The 23287-nt window shown below is 43.1% G+C and overlaps 1 protein-coding gene across 3 annotated transcripts in view; it reads left to right on the top strand.

The window, feature by feature from the left end:
* Positions 1 to 520: 520 nt before the first annotated feature.
* Positions 521 to 23287, top strand: part of ELAVL1 (ELAV like RNA binding protein 1) — a 1128619-nt gene continuing 1105852 nt past the window's right edge. Inside the window, exon 1 of one of the 3 annotated variants that reach the window (XM_044090688.1) lies at positions 521 to 675. The gene's annotated coding sequence lies outside the window, so the exon portion shown is untranslated. The remainder of the gene's footprint in view (positions 676 to 23287) is intronic. The other 2 variants (XM_044090689.1, XM_044090690.1) reach the window with 2 other exon arrangements.

Genomic DNA, 23287 nt, shown 5'->3' with positions numbered 1-23287 from the left:
GAGCATTAAAAACATCATAGCATTGGTCCCGCCTTTAAAATCAGAGTAGAGGATCACATAAATGAAAGCTTACTTATTTTTCACAGAGGTAGCTTTTCCCATATTACATTATGCAGTCTGGTGTATGACATTTCTGTATATGCTTAGCGTATTTATTTAACAAGATATAGTCCCCTTAGGTCTCACTTTGTTAAGAACTTCGGTAACTAAGATGAGCAAGGGTAACTGTTGAGGTACGATATCATAGTATTTGAGGTACAAGCGCATAGCCAATTACTTATCTGCACCTTGTACCTCAATCGTTCTTACTCAACATTCTTTAACAAATAAAGAAAAAATGATTTTAAGGACAACTAATCACATTTTACTTCTGGTAACTATGTAGACCCTTAGATTGACAACATCAATAGGAAATCGGTTATGTCCACATATGGAATGCAGACTACTCATTGACTGGCACTGAAGCTGACCAATGACAGTAATAGATGTTGAAAGTCGTTGAATGGTATAATGCTGTAGGCGGAGCGTTCTACTTCTGCTACGCGCCGGCTTACCGAGTGTTTAGGTACTACTGTACGGTAGAACTGCCTTCGCTTTTTTACAGCTTTTATTAAATTTGTACCTCTCAGTCGGTCAACGTCATCCGTCACCACGGAGTATAACGCAGGTTACGCGGTAAGGTGATATTTGGTTTGGTGTTTAGATAAAGATTGGACGTGGCGAAATTATATCGACGTTGAAAAGGCCATGCTCTATTGGTAGAAGTAGGCCGCGCATCGCAGCCTGGGCCTGTGTTTTTACAACTAACCAGTTGTATGTGTAGTGGGTGAAAGCGTAGCGGAGCTGCGAACATTGGAGTGATGGGGTTAGGTAGTGGTAGTATCCTAGTACTACTCTGTGTGAAATGTCCCTTATTTGAAATTCTCTTGTAAGAAACATCACAAAGAGCTGTGGCGTGGGGCAGGAGGGAATGCTTAGGGCCGTGATTGGTGTTTGGGTTAGTAACCAGTGTTGCGATCATGTTGCAGTGAGGTTATTTGTTAGTTGCGTTACACTGTTTCGTTTATTATATTTTTTGTTCTTGTTATACCTAAATGCTGCTGTATTGAAAACAAAGAAAAAAGGTGTGACTTTTTTTAATGGGGTTGGAGTAGAATTTTTGCCAATGATGTATATTTACTGGTGTAAAAGTGTTCAACTTTAGCTGTCCAGGTTGTAGAATTGCAGAGATTGCATTATTTTTCACTGATCACGCCGATTTAGAAAGTTGTTTTCTTAAGCACAAGGGGGGATGTGGGCGGTTAAGAGTGTTCCAATAACGGGTGCGCAAGCAATGATCCTAGATTTGTCCATGTTTTTACTTGGTGTAAAACCTTACTTTAAAACTTGGGGAGTTCATATTTATGTGTTGAGCAAGCGGAGGAGGGTAGAACTTCTGTGCTAAGGGGATGGCAGTTCTGTTGCTGTCAGTATGGGGGCGTGTTTTGTTATGGATGTTGTTTTTAATTGGTTGACTGGGATAGAGCGCTAATCGGAGGAGACCCGGTTAGGTTCAGAAGAATAAAGGAAAGCGTTTGGGCAAAATAGAAAAGCGATGGAATTAGAGCTAAAGACTTGAAGTTGAGTATGGATGAGCTGTGCAAAAGTATATAGTGGGTAGATGTCAGTTTTAAGTACAACTGCAAAAAAAAAAAAAAAAACTAGTTTAAGAGCGGTGTTGTATAGTCGTAATAAGTGAAAATGGTTGTATTGAAGTGCGTTTTCCTTTCCCTAAGGTGCTCGGAGAAGCCACGCCCACTGCTGTCTTCCATGTGCATTCAGTATACCCTTATATTTGAGTACTGATCACATCCGATTTGCCTGATTTATTTATTTATTTTTTTTGAGGGAGCGGCAGCCCTCTACTATTCACGTTAGACTTGTTAACTCAAAATAAATCTGTAATTCCTTGTTCCATTCACTGTCATGCTGCGCGTAAGCCTTTCCTCCTAATCAGAGTACCCGAGCCTTCCAGAATAAGTTCTGAAGGTATTTTATTCTTATATTTATTTGTGGCTGTCCTATGCGCAAAGTAATGTATCGAGACCGTTTCAGACGTATATTGAAAGTGGTGGTTGGGGGGGGGGGGTGGCAACAGCCCTCTACACAAGACCAGAAGTTTCAGTGCACTTTTTCATGTTGGGTAGATTTTGTTGGACAGCATATGCATATCTGTGAGTATTGTGTGTGAGAATGAAGGATGCGTATTATAACTGAGATTCCTCAGTGGTGGTGCTCTTGCATGCTGTCTACCAAATTCCCTTCAGAATGTCACTTAAGTGGAAACGACCAAAGATACGCAAACTATGTGTGTGTATAACTGAGAAGCTCCAAATATTAGTGGGGACCCCCAAGAATGTGACAGTTTAATTGGCTTCCCACTGGCTAGAAGAATGTGGGCCAGGCAATGGGTTTGAAGGGCCAAAGTAGAGTGGGAGTTTTTCTATTGATCGTTGTGCTTTGATTGTAGGATGGTGAAAGTATTGGTGGGTGCGAGGAATGGAGGTCTGTACTATGTATTAAGCATTTCACATCACATGTGGAGAATAATAACCCATAGATTGTCTAGTAAGTAGCAAACTCCACCAAATATAACCACACCTGCCAATTACATGACCTGGAAGCACACCACTGCAGTTGTCATAAAGATTAGCTTTTGTTAAAATGGAAGAAAAAAGTTGCCCTGTTAAAGCACCACAAAATGTATGGTTTCATTGTTTCCATTTGCTATTTCAGTGTACATGTAGCTATATATGTTTTTATTGCAATTATCAACCCTAGGCTTTGCTACTTTTGTATGTAAATGGAGTGTATTAACATTTAATTTTGTGGAATTGAAGTGTCTGGCAGGTTGTGGAAGGCAGCTGGTCCTCTCACACCAAGAGTTCAGCAGCTGAAATGGAACGAGACTGGTTTGAACTGTGAAGTGAACATTTTATCTTTTGTTTAAGATTTTTTGGCGGTTCATGTATGGGGGGAGGGCAGTAGTCCCTTCCTCAATCCAGCCCCAGATTTCTAAACAAATAAGTGGGCAGTGTCCCTTTGGTATGTGCAGAACCTAGCATATTGCTCTGCTGGAAGGGGCCCAGAGATTTATAGGTTCATAGGTAGGTACTAGGCTATCTGCCCGAGCGCATTTATAAGCCTAGCCAGTGTGTGTTAGCTTTCATCTCCCCATTGATTAATTAACTGAGCCTCTGTCAAGAGCAGCCAATGAAGTGATCCCAGGGGTGTATTTTCTGTTACCCGTCCACTCATCAAGTTTTCTCTTGGAAGAGTGGTAGTGAGGAGCTCTGCCTAATGTAGTTAGGAATTTTGGTCCAAAGCATGGGGAGTCTCTTGTGATAGGAACCGATCCCTCCAGCATGTTCTATTTGTTGTTGTGGTGAGGTTTAGCTCACTAGAGCGAGTGGCTCGCAGTGCCTTGGATTTCTTTAGGTGGAGCATGTCCAATGACTTGGTTATGGCTTTGTAAGTCTGGCAGAGATCACCTTTGAGTAAGCGATATACCACTGAGTACAGCTGGAGTTTTTCCAGTCGGGCTGCATAGGACATATGTTTGAGACCAGTAATTCTCTTGGTGAGGTACTTTTGTGGTCTTTCCAGCTGTTTGGAAGTGTCTTGTGAGGTACATCCCAAATGGGGCCTTAAAAAAACTCCAGCTGTACTCTGTTACATATAGTCTACTTTGAGGCGATCTTTGCTTAACATACAAGGCCATGTCAAACCCAGAGCTGTTGGACATGCTACACTTAAAGAAATCCCAATCCCTCAGAGACACACGCTCCATAGGTTCATACTATGCTATCTGCCCTAGGGCATTTATAAGCCTGGCCAGAATGTGTTTGGCTTTCGCCACCCATTTTAAATTTAGTTTGCTATGCCCTTTTTCGAGGTTAGTATACTGTGCCTCTGTCTAACAGTGACACAGAAGTGATACCCGGGGTAAACCTACGATCTCCCATCCACTCATCAAGATTCCTCTTGAAGAGAATCAATGAGGGACTCTGCCTAACCTGGACTGGGATTTTATTCCAGAGTGAAGGGAGCCTCTGGGTTATGAATCTGTCCCTCCAGCATGTCCTATTTATTTGACTGCTGAGGTTCAAGTCTCTCAAGCGCGTAGTTCGATGGGATTTGGATTTTCTGAGGTGCGGCATGTCCATTAATTCCTGGTTGGACATGGCTTTATACGTCCGGCACAGATCGCCTCTGAACAGGCGGTGTGCCACTGAGTAGAGCTGGAGTTTCTTTAACCGGGCAGCATATGGCATCTGTTTGAGCCCTTTGATCCTCTTGGTGAGGTACTTTTGGGGTCTTCCAGTTGCTGCAGGTGTCTGGTAAGGTACATCCCAAAAGGGGCATTGTACTCAATTATGGGCCTGATGAGGGATGAGTAAAGAGGCACGATGACCTTCCCCTGATCTAGATGTGAATCCCTTCATGATTAGGTGGGCTATATAAAATGTTTTTCTAACCACTTTGGCCACGTGGTTGTCAAATGAGAGATTGCTATCAACTTGGGTCCCCAATTACTTCTTCTGTACTTAATGGATTACCACCTATGTGGTAATTTGTGGGCACTTTGTTTTTGCCAAAGGAGATGACTATACACTTTTTGGCATTTAGCTTGAGGCCATGGCTCTGGCAGCAGTTGTCTGTTTCTATGAGGCCCTTTTGGAGGATGCTTGTGTCGGCTGGAGAGTCGATTATGGCGCCCAGTTTGCAGTCATCTGCGAACTTGGTCAGCCACAGTCCTTCCGTGTTGGCCTGTACCTCCGAGAAATATATACTGAACAAGAGAGGTCCCAGGACTGAGCCTTGTGGGACAGCACTTGTAACTGGTTTGGAGTCTGACATGGCTCCAGCAATTTTAACCATGTGGGTTCTGTCCTTGAACCAGTTTGCAATCCATCCAGTGACATAGGGGTTTATATTTAAGCTGGTGAGCTTATCTGTAATGCCAGAGTGTGGTATTGTATCGAAGGCTTTTGCGAGGTCCAGGTAGGCTGTGTGGACCACCTTCCCCTTGTCAATGGCCTTGGTGACTGTTTCAAAGAAATCAACCAGGTTTAAGAGGCAGGATCTGTCCTTAACAAAGCCAAACTGGGTAGGATCCAGTGTCTGTAGGTCCCCAATATCTTTATTTATGATGTCCATGATGATCCTTTCCATAGCTTTGCAGACCAAGCTAGTCAGGCTTATGGGGCGATGGTTTCCAGGATCCGTTGAGGCACCACCTTTATGGAGAGGGACCACTGTTGCTGTACGCCACTCTTTGGGCACATATCCTGTAGTTTTATGTTTGGGTTTAGCTCTTCTTGGAGTTCATGTAGGCCGCAGCCGGGACACCGTCTGGTCCCATTGATGCTGTGTGTTTTTGCTTTGGAGAGGGCGGCTCTTACCTGAGCATCTGAGATGTCAGGGGGGCAGCACTCTGCTGGGATAGATATTTGCCCTTTTGGTGGGGAGGGGGGGGAGAGAAGTTTGCGCTGAACCTGTCAGCTAGGATGTTGGCAATGTCTGTGGGTTAAGTGTATTTTTTGTCATTTTGAACTAATTCTGAGCATATCTGGGAATTACCACCCAGGTTCCTAACATAACTAAAGAAAGCCTTGTGATTATCCTCAGTGTCCTGTGCAATTTGTCTCTCGAAGCTGGCCTTAGACAATTTTATGAGTGCCCGTAGTTTTTTGCTAATACTGATCAGTGATGCCTTCCCTTTTTGGGATTTTGTTCTATCATTTAGTAGCTTCCTCCTTCTGTTGTATAGTTTGTTTATGGCTGGGGTCCACCAGACAGGACGTCTGCCTTTGGAGGATTGGGTCTTGGTTTTATTTGGGATCGCATGATCCATGCATTCCTGAAGGTGTTCATAGAATGCGTTTATGAAGGATTCTGCGGTCTGGGCTGTATTTTCCACAGGCCCGGGGGCTTTGAAAGATTCCACCTCGGTTTTGAGGAGTGTGAAATTTGCTTTAGAGAAGTTTTTCACTGTGGTTTTCTGGGCAGGCGTGGGGTCGGGATGTGAATATCCAGTGAGATTAGTTTATGGTCTGATCTTACCAGTGAGGGATACACTTCTGGTCTGGAGCATAGAGTCCCCATGTTAGTGATGAGCAGGTCCAGTATGTTTTCCCCCTCTTCTGGGAGTGGTAACAAGATGTTCCATAGCATTTGAGTTTATAAATTCTAGGAACCTTTGGGCTAGGGTGTTGGAGCTAGAGTAATGCTCCCAGTCTATGTTTGGGTAGTTGAAGTCGCCCAATGTAATGGTGTTTGGAGATCCAGGGATCTTAACCTTGTCATCACAATAAACAAAACATGCTGGAGGGTTAGGTTCCTGACCCAGAGACTCCCCAGACTCTGGAATAGATTGCCCATGCATGTCAAGCAGAGTGCTTCTTTGGTCCTCTTCAAAAGGAACCTTGACGATTGGATGGGAGAGAGGAAATTCACCCCGGGGTCACGTCGGTCGCCCTGCTAGACAGGGGTCCAGGGAAGTAAATAGTGTGGGAAGAAATAGCCAGGGAATTGTTATGGCTAGGCTTGTATAGGCCCTAGGGCTGATAGCCTAGTACCAACCTATGAACTCTATGATGGGTCTGATGAGTGAGTGACGAGTGTATGGGGCACTATAACCTCTAGATGCGTCTGATGAGTGAGTGACGAGTGTAGGGGCATTATAACCTCTAGATGCGAACCCTTTAGTAATTAGATGGGCTACATAGAAGGATTTCCTAACTTCTTTGGCAATATGATTGTCAAAGGAGAGAGTACTATCTCCCTGGCTCCCCAGATCTCTTATTACCTCTTCTGTATTAAGGGGGCTGCCACCTATGTGGTAATTCATGGGTGTTCCCAAACGGGATGACTATGCATTTTTTGGCATTTACCTTGAGACCATGACTTTGACACCAGGTGTTCGTCCCAGTTAGGACCTTTTGGAGAATGTCTGTCAGCCGGTGAGTCATTTATGGCTCCCAGTTTGCAGTCATTGGTGAACTTGGTTAGCCATAGTCGTCCTGTGTTTGCCTGTACTTCTGAGAACTATATGCTGAACACTAGGGGTCCCAGGACCGTGCCTTGTGGGACACCACCTGTGACTGGGAGCCCGCTGTTCTTACCGTGTGAGTTCTGTCTGTAAGCCAGTTGGCAACCCATCTCGTGACGTAGGGGTTTATGCTCAGGCTGGTGAGTTTTTCTATAATTCCTGTCAAAAGCCTTGGCGAGGTCAAGGTAGGCTGTGTGAACTAACTTCCCCTCATCTATGGCCTTGGTGACTGTCTCAAAGTCAACCAGGTTTAGTAGGCATGATCTGCCCTTAAAGCCGAACTGGGTCGGGTCAAGTGTTTGGAAGTTCCCAATGTCTTTAACGAGTTCCACGATGATGCACTCCATAGCCTTGCAGACCAGGCTAGTCAGGCTTATGGGGCAATAGTTACCAGGGTCAGTTGTGGTCCCGCCTTTGTGGAGTGGAATAACCGTTGCTGTGTGCCATTCTATGGGCATGTAGCCTGTGGAGAGGCTGAGGTTGAACAGTGTATTTAGGGGGGGGTTAGTTCGTGCAAGATGCAGCCTGGGACACCATCTGGCCCCATTGACGCTGTGCTTTTGGTTTTTGAAGGGGCTGTTTTCACCTGTGCGTCTGTGATTTCTGGGGCACTACACTTTTCTGGTATTGTTGTGGGCCCTTTTGGGGGTGAAGATCTGCCAGGATGTTGGCAATATCAGTGGACTCAGTTTATCTTGTGCTATTTTGCACTAGCTCAGAGCATATAACCAATAAAATTAGACCTTGGATTCCTCACCTCTCCAGATTATTAATGTGACTTAGTAGCCTACTTTCTTTACTGAATTGATCGTTCTTTCTCTTTGAGCCGTGAAAGGCTCATTTCTGTTTTTCCTCCTGTTTCTTGGCAAAGCCAGAAGCTCTAGAAGCAGCAATAGGGACAACTTTATATAAATGACATGTATGATTAGTTTCTCTACTTCATGCATTTCTAGTTTATGGAGTTGTCCACCACAGGTAAAAAAAAAATACTACTACTGCTTTGGCTACGTTTAAGGTTAACTTTGAATGGGTAGACAAATTTACACAGTTATATCAAGTACAACCCCGCTTGATTTGGGAGGTGAACACTATTAAAGTTCTTGCCACCCCTTAACATTTAAGTGGTAATTGTTAACTTGTGTTTGACTTGGTATCCTGTGGTCCCACTGATTTCTTGCACATTGTTGTTCCCGTGTAATAGATCTGTGCATGCTGCTTTGAAAGTATAATGTAGGTTGTATAGTTTACAGTGGGTGTACCTTATATTTACTAGTCAACTAGACAAATTATATTATTGAAACTGAGAGAATGCACCAGTATTGCTGTTAGTCGGGTATAGCTGGCAGTCGTTAAGCATGCATCCGTGCAAACGGGTGACTAGGAGTTTATCTTCTCTACAGTGCTGTTTTTTTTAGCAGTGTGAAGGCCTTTTCTGCTGTTGTACCAGTGTACAGCAGTCACAAGGGTTAGCACAAAATTCTGGTATTTGTGCTGTCTGCATTTTTGATTTGCTATCTCGCCACAGTGTAAAGATGAACAGTGCCCCCCCCCCCCCCAAAAGAAAGGATGTTTTGTTGTTAGTACACAGATTGTGGGCCGCTTACTGGGTTATTGCATTGTAGGTAGCAGATGTTCATATGTTGATAATCGGTGAGGGTTTGTGTACAGAAAACTGAGTTTTATGTAGTGTGCATCTGTGTCAGTAGTGGTTGGCACACTTAAGCTATGCTTGGAAGATTAGAAGGCATTTAGTTCTATTTCCGATACTGGCCCTGTAGTGCTGCACTCCAGCGGTGTTATTCAGGTGAGTAAACCAAGGTTTCATCTGCCTGTGTAGATGGTAGCTTAGGTGGATATAGATTTTGAGGGGGGGGGTGTCTCAGAATTCCTCTTCTCTTCGATGTTCTGCTTCAAGTTTTCATAGGTTAGTCCATTTGGGTTGGCATAGGTTAGTCCATTTGGGTTGGCAAAGAAAATACAAAGTGGCCAGCAAAGGCATGTTCATTTAAGCATATATTGGTTGTGGGGTGTTTTGTAGCATTGTGGATTTTTACTCTAACTGAATGTTATTACAGCCATTGATAACTTTACAAGTCAGAAACGTAGTACATTGTGTGAATTACTTGTGTGCTGTTTCCATGGAGATTGTCAGCTGTGCTGACTGCTTTAGTGTGTTTCAGCATAGATCGTGCAAGAATGTCCTTTGTAATATATGGGGTAGTGGAGCGTATTGGCCATGGGCACAGTTATCATAATGTATATTTGACGGTGCTGATAGCAGCCTTAAAGTCAGGATCTGTTCACTTAATACCCAGTGTCACAGCTGGCATGCAGCACAGATGTTTGCATATAGCAGTTCTGGCTCCTGAACATAACAGAGACCAACCAAACAGTTGTATTCAGCAGTGACTAAAATGCATGGAACATAGCTTGGGGTGTGTATGTAGAGGTCTGTACATAATGTAAACAAAGTGTAAGAGTGTTTACAGACTGAACGTTTTCCTCATTGCTTGAGTTGTCTAATGCTGCATAAGTTTTATCAGCCAACACCTGTTGTATACATCATATTACTTGTGCTGTGGTAGGCCTGTGTAATGTATCTAGACAAATGTCAGTCTGACTGGGTAATAAGTTGCAGATGTGTTTAGGTAGGCAAAAATTGTTAATTGTGTATTGAGCGTTGCCTAATTCTGCAAGCTGTGTCGAGACTAGAGTGCAATTGTATACCATGTGTTTTTTTTTTAATAATGCCATGAAATCTGCTGTTGACCTGTTGCTGTGTGGTGAGGCCTTTGCACATGTCAGTCGTCCTCTTAGTATAGCTGGGCCACCAGAGCATCTAAACAGTATTACGTTGTAGTAGATCTGTGCTGTCCCTGGGAAGGGCCCTGCTGTGTACCTTTCCATCTTCATACTTTGCTGCAGAGCTCAGTGTAAGCATGTGTACATGGCATGTATTGTGCACTGCACAATTCTGAACCCTTTAAACCAAATGCATATTTCTTTCATAAGTTTGGGTCATTTTGGAGAGTATGCAAATCTCTTAATACTTGTTTGTATCTCTGCAGATGGGATGGTACACAGTACATTTTAGTGGTTGTAGAACTAGTTACTTCTGGTCTGTCATTGTAGCTTGTATAGACTCTCTGCTTTAGTAAAATATATAAATTGGGTAGCAGAATTGACTAATATGATAGCTCATGTCTCCAGAGTCCCGCTGCCCATTTCAAGGCTTACCAGTATTAGTATCTTTCTACAGGCTTTGTACAGGATGCAGAAAAAAATTTCCAGCAATTTAGTTAACTAATTTTCATTTTATTCTCACAAAGCAGGTTGCTATGTTGGTGTAACCTTCAATCCTAAGTCCTATGCATAATGGTTCTTGTTTGGCTTCTCTGTGGTGTCTGCATGTCCTTTGTTTGTGTGGGTTTCCTCCAGGTGATCTAGTTTCCTCCCACATTGCAAAGACATGCATTAGGTGGATTGGGCACTCTAAATTGGCTGTAGATTTGAGTGTGTGTGGTGTGGAAGAACCGTGGCAGGGCCGGTCACCTGGCGGTGTGACCTTTGGCTGTAGATTGTCACTGTTGGAAGTGACACCCTAACCCCATGTGTAAAAATGGAGAAAAGGGGGTCCTGTGTGGACGGAATTACTGTTGAGATATCCATATTGCATTTGCTTAGACTACTGTCGATTTTTAGCCTTGTAATTTTTTAATATGGCTAATTACGTTTTAAAGCAGTATTTATTTTATTGCTGTGACAGTAGTTGAGACTGGTTATATGGTGCAAACTGCAACTGTTTTTGCAGGGTGACTTTTCCACCCTGCCTGCTCTCCTTACACTCCCGTTCCTTTAGCACCAGTCTGTCTGAGGTTTCTGCACTTTAGTGTAAGGGGAATACTACTAAGTATGGCTGTCTTGATCTTAGAACTTTCAAACTTTAGTGATTTGCGGTTGAATTCCCATTTGTATGTTTCACATGTTCGAGCATCACCCAGAAATTAATATGAGCTAGTTAGTGTGCTACATATCAAGAACTGTGCCTGTCTGTCCCATTTAAATAAATGCTTGAGATGTAAAAACTGCACATTGCTTCTTTTTGCCTTTGCAGACAGTGAATTGGATGAATAGGGATGCCTGTGGTAAGGAATAAGAGTCTAGTAATTGTTATGGGTGGGGCAGTGACAAAAGTGACTTGATAGTACCAATCTTCGGCCTTTTTGGGGAAGCAGAGTAGCTTCTTTGCCTTTCTTGCTCCACTTGCTGCTTGTGTGTCCATGTTCTGTTCTCCTGTATGAAAATGCAACCACTGCATTGACAATTTTGGGATTAATGGGGGAAGTCCATCTATGACTGGGAATTGATTGAAAGAGTTGATCAAAGAAGGCTTTTCTGCACATGTAACCTCTCCTTTATGGTGTCCCTCTCCTCACTAATATCCAAAATTCTACAGAATCCAAACTTGCTATGTGTTACAACAGAATAGCAAAATTTGCCATCGAGGCCAAATTCTCATCCCACCACTGTAAGTCACTGAAACAGGGTGGCTGGAATTCCCCCATCATCTCTCATTCACCCTACTGTGCACAAAATAATGTACAGACCCACAGACTATACTGCTGTCTCCACTCTACTTGCCAAATACCATCCCAGCAGGCATCTAAGATCTGAAAATCATCTACCTAAAAGTAGATAAGCCCACCTTACTGCTGGTCAACTCCTCTATTCCTTCACCGAACTATGGAGCTCGCTTCCACCTTGTATAAGAAACACAGGCAGCACCACCACCTTCAAACAAATACTGAAAAATCATTTCAACTCGTCCTGGCTATGTTCCTGCTCCTATAACCTAACCTCTTCACTCTCCTTACATGATTACTAAACTGCGTCTTTTTTGCTCCTAGTGACTGATGATACTTTCTCCATATTTATTTTATCTTTATTTGTTGATACTGGTACAATAATACTGATTAATATACCTCTGTTTATACCAGTCTGAATTCATCGAATTCTGCTTTAATGTATATTTTCTGTATCTATTACTGTAATCAAACAAACTAGATTCCTGCTTTTATGTATATATCATTATGTTTACTATCTGTAACACTGTTTCTACTTCTGTACTAATGTTTATATTTTTTCTGTATCTCTGTGAAGCTTTTCTCCCAGGGTCTCCACTGAAAATGGACTCTTAGGCCCAGAGGACTTTCCCGGTAAACAAATGCAATAAAATAAATAAGTCAACTTGAAGTTGCGATCAATTTGCAGGAGCTGTCTCACTAAAAAATGAATGCATTGCCCAGATGATTTTGGCCTCATAGTAAAGTGTTGTGGTATTCCATTAAGTTCAGTGGGCTGTTTGTAGCCCCCTTTCAGCCACAGTCTAGCAAAGTGGGGTAAATGGTGCCGTAAAAAAAATCTTAGAGTAGCAGTTCATGATTTTGGGAAATGGAAGTAAGTGAAATTAGTAATGTTATTCCGCAAACAATTTGGTTTGTGAGCACAAGAATTTAAGGCTTATGTGGTTAGTAATATACGAGTTATTCTTATGTTTCATTGTGTCTTCCACAGTAGAAGATATTTGCATGTTACTATGCAGTTATGGGTTGGGGCAGTGGAGTTCTGTGCCTCTCCAGCATTTGGATCTTATGATTTAGTGTACTTTAAGCTATATTTTGGTAGTAGGAGAAATGGTTATTTCTTGAAATTAAAATTGTGCAGTATGGTATGTCATTATGTTGTAGAAATTGTAATGTTTTGACTTGTTACTACAGTAAGAGCGGTTCTGTCATAACACATTTTGTGTCCGCTTGTGTGGGTAAAACCTTAACCATCTATAATCAGTTCTATCATTAATGAAGATGTACGTTTTTAGGACATATGTTAAATAGATGCTTCTCTGAAGCTTTCCCATAACACTGATTTGTTGGATTGTCACTTTCACCCTGTCTGCGTTCAGTTCAAGAAGCTTGATTTAATGTGATTCCATGTGTTTTTCTAGTGTGTGTGCACGCATGTATGTATAACTACACGTGCACATACACTAGCATTTGCCACTTTGAATGGGGTTTAGTTCGTGTGTGTAGGATATGGACCAAAACTGGTTGACAACTTTGAGATTCACTCCAATGTTTGGTGCTGAACCACTGTGCTATTTCTTATACATGGTTGATATATATGAAGTATGTATTTTATAGTGTCGCTTTAGTCTGTAATCACTCTCTTCTTGTAATGACTGATGTAGAAACTTGCACTATAAATGTTTTTTTTTTTTTTTTTTGATGTCTTTTGCCTGTTTGCCTGATCATGCATTTGACATATATTTAAGGTGTGTCCCCCATATAGTGCAGAGGTTGTAGGATATTAGGATAAAAGTTGCGCTGCTTCCTACAAAAAAACTTTGTTTATTTTCTTTTTATGTTTGTACTCTTTACAGTTTGTAATTTGTCTTGTAATTTCATTGTAGTGGTGGTTTTGACCTTATAAATTTGTTGTAGCTTGATTTGACTGAGTCAAATACTTATAATATGCATATCCACATACCGAGCTGCAGCTGTGTGTATTGTAGATTAGTGTGGTAAATCTCATCAAATTGTGTTCAGATGAATGCAAGTGTTGTAAATAGTGGAGTATTGGTGTGCAAAGGGTAGATATGCTGTTGTAAGGTGGGTAGTTATCGGTGCATTTTGACTGAGCAACTTTGCTAGAGTAAGGTTTCATGGTACTTTTCTGTTATCACACTTGTAAAGTGTTAGCATGCGCACGCATTGATCGCGCAGTAGTTGTTTCAAAGCCCTCCTGATACTGTTGAGAAGTGACTTATTTTACAGCTGCTGTTTTCAGAGGTCAAAGGGACAAGACTTTCATGTTTCTGCCGAACATCGATTGGTTTCATCCAGTCTGAAGTGGAAGTAAACCCTTCGTGCGCAGATACATAGCTTAGTTTCACTAGTCACGTTTTTTGACAACTTCATATAGATATACAAGCCAAGTGCAGAGACAGTACTATATCTTTTTGAAGTCTGTAGAACATGGAGCTGTTGAATTAATCCAAAATGTATGACATGTATGGGCTTTGGGGAGCATTTGGAGCATTTTAACCATTAACAAGCCATCACTGACTTGCAGTACAGTCCTAGTGAAACATTTTATTATTTCATGCTCATGTACTGCTGTTTGGATCAGCACATATGCTCCAGGGTACAATATTGCCTTTGTGGATTACCTTTTACCGCTGGTTATATCTGTAGACCACCCAGTAGGAACTTTGCTTAGCTTCAGGAAAAGTAATTTTCTCACTTGTGTTTTAATTATGGAAATAACAGTCCCCCGTCTTTGAACAGAATTTGAAAGGTGCTACAGCCAATTCCCTGTGATGTGCTGCCCTCTGTCAGTAACTAAGTGGATGCTAACTAAAAAAAAAAAAAAAAACGCTAGATGTCTGTTCTTCATCTTTTTGACGACTTCACTTACTTACCTTTTTCCTTCGTTTCTTAGTTGAAAGGAAAAAATGATAATGCTCCCACCCTAGATGTGGATAATATTTAGCAAACCAAATTACTGAATCATATCTGCAGCTGTGAGATCATTAAGAGTGCATGCTAAGAGTCCAAGTGCGCCTTAGAAGTGTCGCCCCGATAATGGGAAAAGTACCGGTTTCATTAATGAGTAAGTTAATGCTTTGTAAAAAGTGGGCTACAGTAAACCAAAGCAGTGTTCCCCTGTATAGGTGCCCAGACTAGTACTGCTGACCTTTTTATAGGATTTTGACGTTTCATTTTTGAAGGATGCGACCATAGTACAATGACAGTTCAGAAGCTTGGCTTGGTGTTAAAGGGTGTAGAGAGCAAATAGCTATTTCACAGAAAATGCATTTGGATAGAAATGATGGGATTTTGAGGATGGCATTCAGCTGAGTATCAAGGAAAAAATGTAAAAGTGAATACTGATTAGTGAGAGGGAAGGAAGAGTAGTAGAAATAGGAAGAGGAGGAATAGGAGGGATGGGGAAGAACGAGAATTGGAGCACAGCAATTGGGGAGAAATAGTAATGGGAACAGGAGTAATTGGAATGGCCAGGATTGGGGAGGAGCGGAGCAGTTGGGGCAAAATCTGAACAGGCGGATGAAGAATAGGTGGAGGAATTGGAATACAAAGGATAGTGGCTGGAGGAGGAATAGCTATTGGAGGAGGAACAGGAGGAGGATTTGGAGAGGGAATAGCAATTTTGCGAAATAGAAATTGAAAGGTGAGGATGACTTGGAGGAAGAGGAACATGAATTGGAGGAGCAGGAGCAATTGGAGGAATGGGAGGTGGACGAGGAGTAAAAGATGCAAGTATTTGAGTACAAATTGGAATAGGAGGAGGGAAGAGAAGGAATAGGAACAGGAAAGGGACGCCAATTGGAGGAATATGATTAGGAATTGGAGGAGGAACAGGAAAGCAACTGGAATATGAATTTGAATAAGATTGGGAGGAGGAAGAATACAAGGAATAGGAATTGAAGGAAGAATAGAAGGAATTTGAGGAATTGGAGAAAGTAGGAGGAATGAGAGGAACTTGAGCAGGAATAGGTGACTGTATTGGAGCAATAGGCTAAGGAATTAGAGGATGAGAAAGAATGGTAGGAGAAATTGAGGAAAAGAAGGGGCAATTTGAGGAAAGGGGGGAGAATAAGAGTAATAGAATGGGAAATTGGAGGAAGAGGAATTGAAGGAATATGAGAAGGGTATTGGAGGAATTGGAAGAGGAAGAATAGGTAGAGGAGGCAGAATTGTAGTATAAATCGGAATTCCCCAATAAGGGAATTGGAGGAGGAGCTGAAGGAGAAATCTGAGGAGGATCAAGAACTGGAAGAGGAATAGGAAGACCAGGAGGATTTGGATAATGAATAAAAGGAATAGGAATTGGAGGAAGAGGAGCAATGGGAAATTGAGGTGGTGGAAGAGAAATAGGAGGGAGAATTGTGGTGGAAGAGAAATAGGAGGGAGAATTGGACAATGAGAAATAGGAGTAGGTGACGAAGGAATAGATACTGGAGGAAGAGGAGGTATAGGAGGAATAGTAGGGGGAATTGGAAGAGGAGGAATATGAATTGGAGAAAGAGGACTGATGGGAATTGGAGGAGGACTGATGGGAATTGGAGGAGGAATACTAGGAATAGGAGTAGGATAGTGAGGAATTGGAGTAGGAAGAGGTGTTGGGGATAGGAGGAGGAAGAGGATGAATTGGAGAATGAGCAATAGGAAATGGAGGAGGTTGGTTAGGACATACTCTGAGGACAGCAGAGGCCACCAAAGCAGACACCCAAACAACCACCACCTCAAGACGCAACACATGCAACACATAGACCACACAGTCAGTGTGCTAAACAGTCACAGCCCTTAAGGCCAAACACAATGCCAGACACACTCGTCATTGGTGACTCCATAGTCAGCGGGACGCTCACCAGATTGAGTAAGGAAAAGGTCACAGTAAGCTGCTTGTCAGGCGCTAGAATCCGCCACATAACGCAAGCACTCGGGTCTCTCAACAGCAGGTACAAGTACGACTCAGTCATTGTCCATGCTGGTGTAAACGACCTGAGACGTACCTCCTTGGACTACATGAAAAGAGACATTGAGGAGCTCTCTGATTATGTAGCCCAGGCAGGTATGACCCTGTCCTTGAGCAGTATCCTACCTTCACCAAGAATGATGCCACAATACGAAGATAAGATGATCAGCTTTAATAATTGGCTTAAACTCTGGTGTCATTCAAAGGGGATCCAATGTCTGTCTGCCTGGGATGACATGCTGGACAAGCCACGCTGCTTCGCAAGGGACGGCTTGCACCTGTCACCCCTGGGCTTCCGGATATTGGCAAAGGCTCTTGCCACCCCTATAGTGCCTTTTTTAGGCAAGGCTCAAATTCTAAACCTACCACCCTAGAACACAAAAAAGGAAAAAACTAAGGGTAATGCTGCTCAATGCCAGAAGTCTCAACCTCAAGATGCACGCACTTGAGGCCCTTCTCAGTATGGAGAACATCGATGTCTGTGCTGCGACTGAAACCTAGTTCGAGGCTCCTGAGAGCACCCCAGCACTATCAGGTTTTACCTCATACCATGCGTTCCGGCCCCAAAATCCGGACAACACCAAGAAAGGAGGGGGGGGTGTCCATATTCATCAAGGACACCCATACCTCAAGGTTGGTGGCAACGCACGATGCATCAGAGACCATCCAGGTGCAATTAACCATAGGCAAAACTGCTCTGCAATTTGTAGCATGTTACAGGACACCCTCTCAAACTCAGGAAACTCACTTAGCCTTCCTGAAAACACTGGAGGGGATAAATAACACTGGAGGGGATAAATGTATCTCCAAACACCATCATACTAGGTGACTTCAACTACCCTAATATAGACTGGGATCACTACTAGAGCCCAAAAATTCCTGGAGTTCATAAACTCAAATGCCATGGAACAAGTCACCATCCCCACAAGAGGTGAAAACATACTTGACCTCCTCATCACGAACATGGGATCACAATGTTCAATACCGGAAGTATACTCCTCACTGGTGAGATCAGATCATAAACTAATCTCACTGGAGGTCCTCATCCCGCCCCCACCTGAGATAAAAAAGACCACAGTGAAGAACTTCTCAAAAGCCGACTTCACACTTCTAAAGACTAGTGTGGTCTCCTTTAAGGCCCCCGAGCCGGCGGTAAATATTACCCAAGCTGCTGAATCACTTACAAACACCTTCTACCAGCACCTACAGGATTGCATGGATCAGGCAATCCCAAACAAAACAAAGACTCTTTGTACCAAAGGCAAGCGTCCAGTCTGGTGGACCCCAGCCATAAACAAGCTCTACAACAAAAGGAGGAAGCTACTACAAGATAGAGCAAAATCCTTAAAAGGTAAGACACCTTTGATCACTAAGTAAACTAAGAGCTCTCATAAAAGCATCCAAGGCAAATTTTGAGAGAAAAATCGCTAAGGACTCAAAAGACAATCATAAGGCCTTCTTTAGCTATGTTAGAAACCTGGGAGGAAACTCCCAGATATGCTCAGAATTAGTTCAAAATGATGTGAAAATTACTGAACCTACAGACATTGCCAATATACTGGCTGACAGGTTCAGTGCAAACTCCCAAAAGGAGAGATATCTATACCAGAGGATTGTAGCCCCCCAAACATCTCTAATGCCCAGGTGAGAACTGCTCTCTCTAAGGCGAAAAACACAGCATCCATGGGACCGGATGGTGTCCCTGGCTGTGTGCTCCACGAACTCAACGAGGAATTAAACCCGCAGTTAGGACAGTTTAATCTTAGCCTCACCTCAGGATACGTACCTAAGGAGTGGCGCACGGCAACTGTGGTCCCACTTCACAAAGGCGGTGCCTCCTCCGACCCTGGAAATTACCGTCCCATCAGCTTGACAAGCCTGATCTGCAAAGCCATGGAGAGGATCATAATGGAACTCATAAATAAAGACATAGGGAACTTGCAGACTTTGGATCCAACCCAGTTTGGCTTTGTCAAAGGCAGATCATGCCTTTTAAACTTGGTCGACTTTTTCGAAACAGTCACCAAGGCCATTGATGAGGGAAAGGCAGTCCATACAGCCTACCTCGACCTGGCAAAAGCTTTCGACACAATACCTCACTCAGGTATCGTCGAAAAACTCGGCTTAAATGTAAACCCATACATCACAAGATGGGTTGCAAACTGGCTAAGTGACAGAACCCACAGGGTCAGAGTTGCTGGCGCCATGTCAGACTCAAAGCCTGTCACAAGTGGGGTCCCACAGGGCTCAGTCCTGGGCCCACTCTTGTTCGGCATCTACTTTTCTGAAGTACAAGCAAACGCAGGAGGGTTATGGCTGACAAAGTTTGCAGATGACTGCAAACTGGGCGCCATAGTCGAAAACACATCTGACACAGATGTCCTTCAGAAGGGTCTCACAGAAACGGATAACTGGTGCCAGAGCCATGGCCTAAAGTTAAATGCCAAGAAATGCATAGTCATACCCTTCGGGAAAAACAAGGTTACCCCTAGCTACCATATAGGTGGCAATCCACTGAGCACAGAAGTTATCCGAGATCTGGGGACTCGGGTTGACAGTAACCTATCGTTTTGACACTCACGTTGCTAAAGTAGTTAGGAAGACCTTCTACATTGCCCACCTGATCATGAAGGGATTCACATCCTAGATCAAGGGAGGTCATCGTCCCCCTGTACTCATCACTCATCAGACCAATGATTGAGTACAATGCTCCATTCGGAATGTATCTGACCCGACACCTGCAGCAGCTGGAAAGGCCCCAAAAGTTCCTCACCAAAAGGATAAAGGGTCTCAAAAATATGTCTTATGCTGCCCGACTGAAAGAACTTCAGCTCTATTCAGTCGCTTACCGCCTGCTCAGAGGTGACCTGTACCGCCTGCTCAGAGGTGACCTGTACCGCCTGCTCAGAGGTGACCTGTGCCTGACATACAAGGCCATGTCAAACCCAGATTTGATGAACATGCTTCACCTCAGAAAATCTAGATCCCTCAGAACTACAAGGGCAGGAGACTTAAACCTTGACACTGTCATTAATGGGACATGCTGGAGGGACAGATTCATCACCCAAAGACTCCCTATGCTGTGGAACAAAATCCCGGTACATGTGAGGCAGAGCACCTCGCTGGCAATGTTTAAGAGAAATCTTGACCAATGGATGGGGGATCGCAGATATACCCCGGGGATTACCTCAGTGTCTCTGCTTGACAGAGGCACAGCAAAACAATGGGCATAGTTTTCTTCAAACTAAAGGGGTGGCGAAAGCCACAAAAACTCTGGGCTAGGCTTATAAATGCCCTTGGGCAGATAGCCTAGTACGAACCTATGAACAAGAGGAGGAATTTGTAGGAATAGGACAATGGATAGCAACAGGATGAGGAGCAAGAACAGGAAGAGGGGGAATTGGCAGATTTGAAGAGGATGAGGAATATAAATAAGAATTGGAGGATTTGGAGTATGAATTGGGGAAATAGGAAGAGAAATAGCAGCAGGTTGAGTTTGAATTTGAGAAATTGTAGGAGGAGGAATATGAAGAGGAGGAGAAATTGGACTAGGAGAGGGGGGTACTTGGAGAAATTGGAGGAAGAATAGGAAGTGGGGAGGTATTGGAGGACTAGGAGGAGAAGCAATAAGGAATAAGAGGAAGAATTGGAGGAAGAGGAATAAGAGCACTAGGAGATGGAATTGGAGGAAAAGGAGATGGAGGAATTGGAGGAGAAATTTGCAGAAATTGGAAAAATAGGAGGATGAATAGGAACTGGAAGAATAGGAGTATTGGAGTACAAGGAATAGTAATTGAAATAATTTTGAAGAGGGGAATAGGAGTAATTGGAGGAGGCGGGATTGGAGGAATAGGAATTGCACAACCAGGATAACTAGATGGGAAACAGAAAATACACCCCTGGATTCCACCTGTGTTCCTGCTGGACAGGGTCTTTTAGTGCTGACGTGTCTAAATGGCTAAACTCTTGGCTAGGCTTATAAGGGCCTCTGGGCCAATAGCCTAGTAAATTCCTATGATCTTATGTATGTTTTTCAGTCTTTCAGGTAGCTTATCCAACAGTTGGTGGGGGTATGACATGGTATTTATCTCTAGTATGATTAAACATGTCTTTAAGAATTACACTGGCTGGAAAATGTGCCTTTTATTTCCCTGGGCTTTATTTTCAAAATTGTAAAGATGACCGCCCCCCCATCTTGTGATGCTGCACCCCCCCCAGTCAGTGTATGCAGTTATAGCAAGGTTGCATGTAACTATGAGAAAAAGCAGAGATGTTTTTCCTTTTATTTAGTTATGATTTCAGTCATAGTAGTGATAGAACATGTTAATTGAAGGGATATACGTTTTATTTTGCAAAACAGATTTAAGAACCCTTGAGTGGGTGTTTACAATACCATTGAACTTGTAATAAGTCTGAATAAGTGGAGTCAGTTAAACTTTGTATACTAGGTAGAAGTCACGCCTCAGTAGCCTCTGTTATTGAGAAAAGGAACAAGACTTTGACAGTCTGCATAGATTTTTATGATTTGAGCCATTTTGAGACTGCATTGTGGTTGTTTGGACACTTGATGAAACATTATACTGTCCTGTTGAACATTGTTGCGGTTCCATGCCATTTGCTTAACTGATTTTTGGATTACAAAGATTGATGTACATTAGTGACTCCCATATTAATGACTTCTTCATTCTGTGTTTGCATTTTTTTCTTCCTAGCCCCCTTCCCAATCTGTATTTATGCTGGAGTGTGTACTGTTTCATCTCCCCCCTTTTTTTCTCTGCAGTGTTTTTGGTTTCCTCCTGGTGTTTACTGTTTTCAAGTTTCCTCCCTATTTTATGTAGTTCTCAGCCTGTCTCCCATATGATTCGCTGCACCATTGGACTACTTGCCTTGCTTTGGTTGTATGCTTGGTTTACTTTCATGGTTCCTTCTTCAGGTATCTCCTTTTTTTTTCCTAGATTTTCTGACCTGCCATGATGTTTGCTCCATGTGTATGGTTCCCGGTCATTTTTATAAAGTACACTTTTTTGTGTGTGTGACTAATTCTAGGGTGTAAAGTGTAGCATAGGAGGCTGTTCATGCGGCTCATTTTCCCTTTCCTCCTGTTTTAATAACCTAATTTGTAGTTGTCCCCTAAAGTATGCCTGCCACCATTCCACAGCCAATTATCTCGAGAGCGCAGGTCATCTTGGTGCACTCCAAAGCCAAAAACACAGCATCAGTGGGACCAGACAACATCCCATGTTGCCTTTTAAACATAAAACATGACCTAGCAGATGCACTTGGATCCCTGTTTAACCACTACTTGAGAACTGGCTTTGTTCTGGCAGAATGGAGGACAGCAACAGTAATCCCTCTGCACAAAGGGGGGCCATCAACCACTTCTGAGAATTACAGGCCCATAAGCTTGACTGGCCTTATCTGCAAGGCTGTGTAGAGAGAGAATCTGGACCTTCTTAACAAGGACATAGGTAATCGCCAAACTCTGGGCCCAACGCAGTTTGGATTCGTTAAAGGTAGGTCGTGCCGGTTTAAAAAAAAAATAGTTGACTTCTTCAAGAAAGTTAGTAAGGCCCTGGATGAGGGAAAGATGGTGCTTTACTACCTGTCTTGACCTAGCTAAGGCATCTGACACTCTCTCACGAGAAACTCACAATCAGGAGTTAACCCCTACATTAGCAGGTAATCTCCCAGTGAAGTACCTCACGGGCGGTTTCGCGCAGCTTTGGGCGGGGGGGTGGGCGTGACTGAAGTGATTGGCAGTCCGGAATTCGGCAAATATACGGAAGCAAGCATACTTTGCATTACCTGTATACTTTAATTCTGCATACAACAACAATTGCAGATGTAATAATATACGGAAGCAACATAAGCATACTCTAATTCAGCATACAACAAGAATTAAGCACTAAGAGCATTTAACAGTTTCATTAAGCATACAACAAGAATTGGAGATGTACTAAGAGCATTTAATGGTTTAAATGTTCGATGGTAAGCACATTATTAGCGGTGCCTAAAAATAGCCCCTCACATGTATTTATTAGCACCTTATTAGCAGTTATTAGTATCATTAAATAACATGACAATGGTATCGATGAAAACCATTTGTCTGTAACACACAGTACTAATCTTCAACCTGACTTGACAATGGAGTTTGCAGCTATAAAAGGTGGGATGCTTTGGCAAACATGTTTGCTACATCCAGCCTAAACTACGAGAACGTCGCTGACATGAGCCGAATCGACGATACCTACCTGTCCTCCGTGACATCTTCCCTGCCTTCTGCCATTGCATTCCTGCAGTCCGTTGGCATTGTGTACAAGGAGAGACGCTGCCACCTCTGTGGCTCCAGGGCTTCTCTGGTTCGCCATCGGACATCATTTGCCTGGGGATGCACTGCCCGAAAGTGTAGGAGCAAGTCAGGAATGCTTTCTGGCACCTTTTTCAATAAGAGCAGGCTGCCTTTGGATATCCTGCTCAAAATCCTGTATTGGTGGGCAAGAAAGCTGCCCATCTGCAGACTGGCAGACCACTTGGCAGTCTCCATCAACTCGGTGCTGGACTGGTATCAATTTCTACGGGATGTCTGCAGCTGGAAACTTCTGCAGGACCCTATGCTGCTTGGGGGACGCGGTAAGG

This window comes from Protopterus annectens, chromosome 13.part0, assembly GCF_019279795.1.
Source record: "Protopterus annectens isolate FY-2018-M chromosome 13.part0, PAN1.0, whole genome shotgun sequence".
NCBI classification, from domain to species: domain Eukaryota; kingdom Metazoa; phylum Chordata; order Ceratodontiformes; family Protopteridae; genus Protopterus; species Protopterus annectens.
Note: the sequence above shows the minus strand (reverse complement) of the source record. Positions and strands in the feature narration are given on the sequence as shown.